At 50.5% G+C, this 6,000-nt stretch overlaps 1 protein-coding gene across 7 annotated transcripts in view; it reads left to right on the forward strand.

Annotated features, from left to right (window-relative positions):
* The first annotated feature begins 1,924 nt into the window (after nt 1–1,924).
* The window catches only part of ARMC9 (armadillo repeat containing 9), a 63,589-nt gene continuing 59,513 nt past the window's right edge, over nt 1,925–6,000 (forward strand). For 3 of the 7 annotated variants that reach the window (XR_002002073.2, XR_004498768.1, XM_033516823.1), the window contains exon 1: nt 1,929–5,352. The gene's annotated coding sequence lies outside the window, so the exon portion shown is untranslated. Of the gene's footprint in view, nt 5,353–5,768; nt 5,859–6,000 lie in introns of those variants that run through there. The other 4 variants (XR_004498767.1, XM_019007779.2, XM_019007780.2 and 1 more) reach the window with 4 other exon arrangements.

Raw genomic sequence — 6,000 nt, forward strand, 5'->3', positions numbered from 1 at the left:
GAAGCCAATAACCGCTGGCTCAGTGCTTTAAATAATGTCATTTAGTTTCAGTGACTCAATAGTGCTGATTTCTGAGGAAGTGCTGCTCTCCTGGGCCTGTCTGGGGGTGCTGCAGAGGGACCCACCCTGATTGTTTGTCAGGACCTAAATTCTGACTTTGACAGAGGGAGAGGCTGGGGTGACAGGAAGTGCTTCTAGCCCTCCTGACTAATAGGTTTCATCTCAATTAACCCTTGTGTGAATTAAATCACTTCTAATGCTGTTCTGACAGATCCCATAGTCCCTCCAGGAGGCCCTGGACATTTCCTTAGCCTCCCATTTCCACTAGTTAACTCAGGTAAAAGTCCCCTGTTTGGCACCATGCTGGGGACTGATGTGATGATGGAGATGTTGGAGGTAAAGCTCCCAAGGCAAGAAGTCTTCAAAGAGGGAGCTGAGAGCCCTGCAGCCTCCCAGCATTGCTATTCCTCCCCTGCAGGGATTTAGTGGCCTCATCCTCTCACCTCTCCCCATCACAGCAGTGTCAGCCTCCCTCTTTCCCCTTCCTTCCAGGGCCAGGCAAAGCTCTTCCTCCTTGCATTTCAGTGTGAAGGGTGGGCACTGCTGCTAAAAGTGATGATATTGGCCATTTATCTCCTGCATCCTGGCAGCTGAAGCACTCTCCACCCTCACCCCTGCAGGCCAGCCAGCCCCAGGCTCTTCTCTTGCTTACTGCTCTTGGTGTTGGTGACAGGTTGGGTTTTCAGCCCACCTCTGGGGCCACCTTGAGCCTGCAGCAGTGACAGGATGAGTTGGTAATCATGGTCATTTCATGACTATGCAAGGCTTGTATTGTTTGCTTGTAACCTCTGATGGGACCAATGGGCCAGAAGGCCTTCAACCAAGGGTGCTGATCTTTCCCCAGGGTGGTTTTATATGGAAACAAGGATCTTGGTCCCCCAGTTAAAGTAACTTAGTTGGGCAGACTTGGTTCAATGTGTTCCTCCAGCACTTGTGGGCTAGCCTGGCCCATGCTCTGTGTCTTAGGAGGAGATGCTGCCCCAGCCTCTGGAGCTGGCTTGACTTGAAATCTCTGAAATCCTGTTCTGTGTAGGCAGATGTTCCAGCTGGCAGCAGCCCGGATCTGGAGTTTTGTTTTGAGCTCCATACTCCAGTTCCTGGCACTGACTGCACAGCTAAAGCTCTGGGTTTTGCTCAGAATAAATACCTGTGCAGGTACTCAGGTGAGCCATCAGTGTCTCTGCCACTGGGGAATTAGTGTTAGCCACATATGGCAGAGAGGAGACTCAAGACCATAGTCCCAGCCATGTCTGCCCTGTGCACTTGGTCTGATGGGCCCTGACAGGATTTGGTTAAACAATGTCTGGTTTTTAATTTGTGTTTGCAGAGCATGAGCAGAAAATGGGCACAGAAGGGTCTACACAGTAAGGGCCCAGGTGAAGCAGGTCCTGGGGAGCAGGGCAGGGTGCTTGGGGGGACACCTTGGGCTCATTACCCACTGCCTTGATGCAGGGTTGGCCAAGAAGGACAGTGGTTTGTTGGCAATAGCATCCCTGGCCAAGAGTATAAATAGCTACTCTGGTGACCCAGGTTAGAATGGCTGCCCAGGCAAGGTTAATTGTCAGCAGAAATTATGGGGACATTGTTCCTCCCAAGATAACCCGCACGGGATGAAGCATGGAGCAAATTTTTCCCCTTCAGAGGGAAGGAAAAAGAGCCTGAAATATTGGTGCAGTGTCTTTGTTCTCAGTTTTAGGGTGGCTCTACCATTTCATTGTTTTTTTCCATTCCATGTCAATGTGAACCAAGATTAATTAACTTTTTGTCTCCCCACCATGCCCTCCCAGAGGAGGAACTGAGATAGCTACTGCAGGGCTGGGCAAATTCTCTGTTTACTTGAACCTCACATCAAAGTCTTTTTTATTTTTAGCTTAAGCATGAAATCTGGGGTTCAGGGGTGGACAAGTAGTAGCTGAAAATAATTTTCTGGAAACATCTGCATTGGCCAGCAGAGTTCATGGGCTCCTTCAAGAAGCCTGGAGGTTTTGCAGTTTCTCCCTGAGTGGTGAGGCAGGAGGCCATTGGTCTGTGTTGGTGGCAGCACCAAAGCTGTGCTGATGTGATGTGTGCAGTGAGGCTCACTGGGACTGTGGATGTTTCTGCTGCTGCTGCTGAAGCTCTCTGTCCTGCTGTTTCTGTTCACCCAGTTCCCAGACTATTTTGTCCATATTTTTTTTTTTTCTAATGGAGCATCTCTAGCTCTTCCTTTCCCCCAGGCCTTTGCTATTTTTGGCAGGAATGCCTTGCTGTTACTGCAAACCAGCTCTCACACACATTGGTATTTGCCTTGGTTGGGAGCTTAATGACCAACCCCTGTGTGAGATGAGCACATGGCAGAAAGCCCAGCTGGGGCCCCTTACCTGAGCTGATGTCATTCCCAACAGAGGCACCCCCAGCCTCCCAAAAGTAGTCCATCTCCCCTGGATGTCTTTTCCTGTAGGGAATCTCTGAAGGGTGATCTCTGCTGGGAAGGTACCATCAGCTGTTTTGTTGGGATGAGGGAACAGAGAAAGTGCTGGAGGACTCCCTCCTTCCACACCAGGGTGGTGGCAGTAGCAAGAAGGTTTTGCAGAGGTGGGAGAAGGCAGCGTCTCCTCCAGTTGAGACGCTCAGGGGACTGACATGGTAGGGGAATAGCCTGAGCTGTGGGTGCTCCTGTCTTCCTCTCTGAACTCCTGCTGGGAGAAGAAAGCTCTGGCTCCTTCAGCACTGGACTGCAGGTGCCAGGGAGCCTCCTTCACTGTTTTGCAGCGGAGCTGAAAGGAGCTTTTTTGGGATCCACCAGCCAGTCACTCCTCCCTCTCTGCTCCACATTGAGCAGGCCAGGAGGTTTCTGGATCTTAAGGAGAGCGGAGTTCACCCTGCACCTCCTTCATGCATTCCAGGACACAAAATCAAAGTCTCTGTTGTGCCTCTCCTGGTAAGGACTAGGGCAGGAAATTGCTGAAGAAGTGTGATATAAACAGCCTGACACAAGCTCACTGAATCCTCCTGGGGAGAGGCAGAGGAGAGCTGAAACCTGAGGCTCAGCAGCAGCCAAACAAGTCCCATCCAGTGGAGACAAAGCAGCTTTATGGCAGTCTGATGCTGGGGAGAGCAGAGAGGTTGTGCTATTCCATTCCTTGGTTTTCTGTGCAGACAGCCCTGGGGGAGCATTGCTGTGTAATCCAGAGTGTGAGCAGCATCTCAGCTACCTCAGCACAGGACAGTGGTCCAAGCAAACCCCTCTGTCCCCCAGCCAGTCCCAGGAGGAGCTAGTCTGTGCTTCAACCCAACCAACAACAACGTGTCAACTAAAATTTCAAATAACTTCCTATTTATTTATTTATTGCCTCAAAGCTCCTTCAAAGTATTAATTGAAAATCCAAATAAATTTTTTTTTTGGCAATTAAGAGCCAAGGTACGACACAGAAAATAACAGGCTCTTTAAGCTTTGAAAAATGTTCCTGTCTTCCCTGCTTGCTTTTGTTTTCAATGCAACCACTTGGAAAGGCTATTGCAAGAAGAAATTTCCTGCAGAATCTTCCACTTGGACACAGAGAACAGCCTTCTCTTTTCAAATCAAGCAACAGGTTATGATCCAATCTGGGATCTGCAGCTTGCAGAGCCCGTGGCCCAGCCCCAGGAATACTCAACCCTTGGCAGAGATGGCAGTGACACCTGCCCCAAGGAAAATCCAAACTGGGGAGCTGAGATGATGCCCCAGGTGATGATGAATGTCCTTTGGATACACAGGACAGTAGAGTCCTGCTTTTCAGGTTTGAGGCACAAGCTTTGCATTTCCTGATCTTAGCCCAGGTGCTGGCCAGCAGTGGATGTTCCCTTCCTTGGGCAGCACCTCTCCAAAAAAGTGTCCCTCCCCAAGAAGCTCAGGAGCATGACACAAGGCATAGCAGCCTTGCCTGCTCACCGGAGGAGAAATTCTGCAAGAATGTGAGGAGAAAACGAACAAAAAAATACAATCAAGCAAAGCCCAGATCCCACACACCCTTCCCACCATCCTGCCCAGGGCATGGTGTCAGTTCTGTCTGCATTCTCAGAGGAGAAAGCCAGCTGGAGGCACATCAGCCTGAAAAATTAGACTCTGTAAATCCATTTCTTTGGCCATGGGCAGTGCCTGATCATCACCAAAACAAAGCAGGTGAAAGGGAACACAGGAAAGTGCAGCTGCCTTTACAGAGAAGGGCAGCTGCAGCTGTTCTGCTCCAAAACCTTGGAGCCACTCTCTAAGGTGAGTCTTTCACTCCTTTAAAAAGTTAAAACAGATGACAAACTGGAGGAGGAGTTCACAGCCTCATGGAATCCATTGGCTGAAGTAAGGATCCTGAAGGCTGCACTCACAGTGGAGGTGAGGGGGCTATAAATGGACAAGGGAGCCAGTCCTTCCTCCCCCAGGGATGAGCCAAGTGCCTGATGGGCTCAAGCAGGGAAAACATCAACATTAATAGTTAAAGTTTGCTATTGTGGGATCCCTGAAAGCTTGTAGGGAACAGAAAGATGAAGCCTCTGGTGTAGAGATACTCCCTTTAAATACAGAGTATATCCACTGTTTATGTTGTTAGAAGTTTGGGGTGTATAATCGCTATGCTTTTTTATATACATAGAAATTTAGTACTTAGTATAGAAACATCCAAACCCAGAAATCTCAGTTGCCAGCTCACTCACCCCCATCCTGACCACTTAACAGCACTCACAGCAACTCCAAAGCTAACTCGAATGCTGATTGTCACACACCCAGGGAGCAATGAGAACACAAACTAACACTTAGAAATCTCCTGTTACTTCCTAGGAATTATCTGGTGCTATTTATAAAATATCCATGGGCCTTCTAGAAATTTCAGTGGACTTTCTGTGGATTTTCAGTAGGCTTTTTAGGAACTCAGACTAGACTCTAGGAATTTTCCATCACTCTGAAAATTTCTCTGTGCTTTCCCGGTATATCCTTGTTCTTTCTAGGAATTACAGAGAGATTTGTAGGGCTTGTGGGCTGGAACTCCAGGGTCCTTTCTGAACAGTTTGATGTGCTTCCCAGAAATTCCAGCTCAGGAATTCCACTTTAGAAGACTTAAAGGAACAAAGATGGTGCTGCGCTGTCTGGCTGTGGGAGATGCAGAAGAATGGGTCTTTTTGGCGGAAAACAAGACTGCAGGAAGCGGGGCCGAGGCTCTGGGCAGGAGCTAACTGATCATACAATGTTGTTTTACAGCGTGGAGCTAACATTTGCGGGGAACTTAATGATAATGGGAAGAACTTCATTAGCGCTGTTAATTGAAAAAGGGACAAAAAAACTCGGTAAGGGACTTAGCCAATCATTCCCTTTGCTTTGGTGGGGCTTCCATCAGGTAAGGATTTGTCGGACACGTGCGGTGCTGGCATGGCTCATCCGGCAGCCCCAAGGCCGGGATTCCGCCTCCTCCGCCGTGCTCGGTCCCTGCCAAGCTCCGCCCTCCTCGCCCGACATCTCTTTCAAGCGAAACTTCCAAGCGAGAAGGTTTTTCCCTGCCCAATGCAGCGAGGGCACAAGAGCCCCCGTTAAGGCCGTTCGTCATTTAAAAACCCGAACCGACCCCAGACCCTTCCGGAGTCACCTCAGGCCGTGGCACCCGGCCCTGCAGCTCCGGCCGCCGCCCGACAGGCGGCGCTGTCCGCCCGACTGCCGCGGGCACGCCCCCGCCACGTGACGCGATGGTCCCGGGTGACGATTGGCTGAGAGCGGTCACGTGCGCGGGAAGCGGCGCGCGGGTGGGGCCGCGGTTGCCGGGGTGACACCGGCGGCGGCTCAGGGGAGATTGGGACAGGTGGGAATGAGGGACGGGGACAATGGGAACAGCGGAGATTGGGACACGTGGGAATGGGGGAATGGGGGACAAGGTAGATTGGGGCAGGTGGGAATGGGGGACAGGGAGAAATTGGACACGTGGGAATGGGGGGAAAGAGGGA

This window comes from Parus major, chromosome 9, assembly GCF_001522545.3.
Source record: "Parus major isolate Abel chromosome 9, Parus_major1.1, whole genome shotgun sequence".
Taxonomy (NCBI): Eukaryota; Metazoa; Chordata; class Aves; order Passeriformes; family Paridae; genus Parus; species Parus major.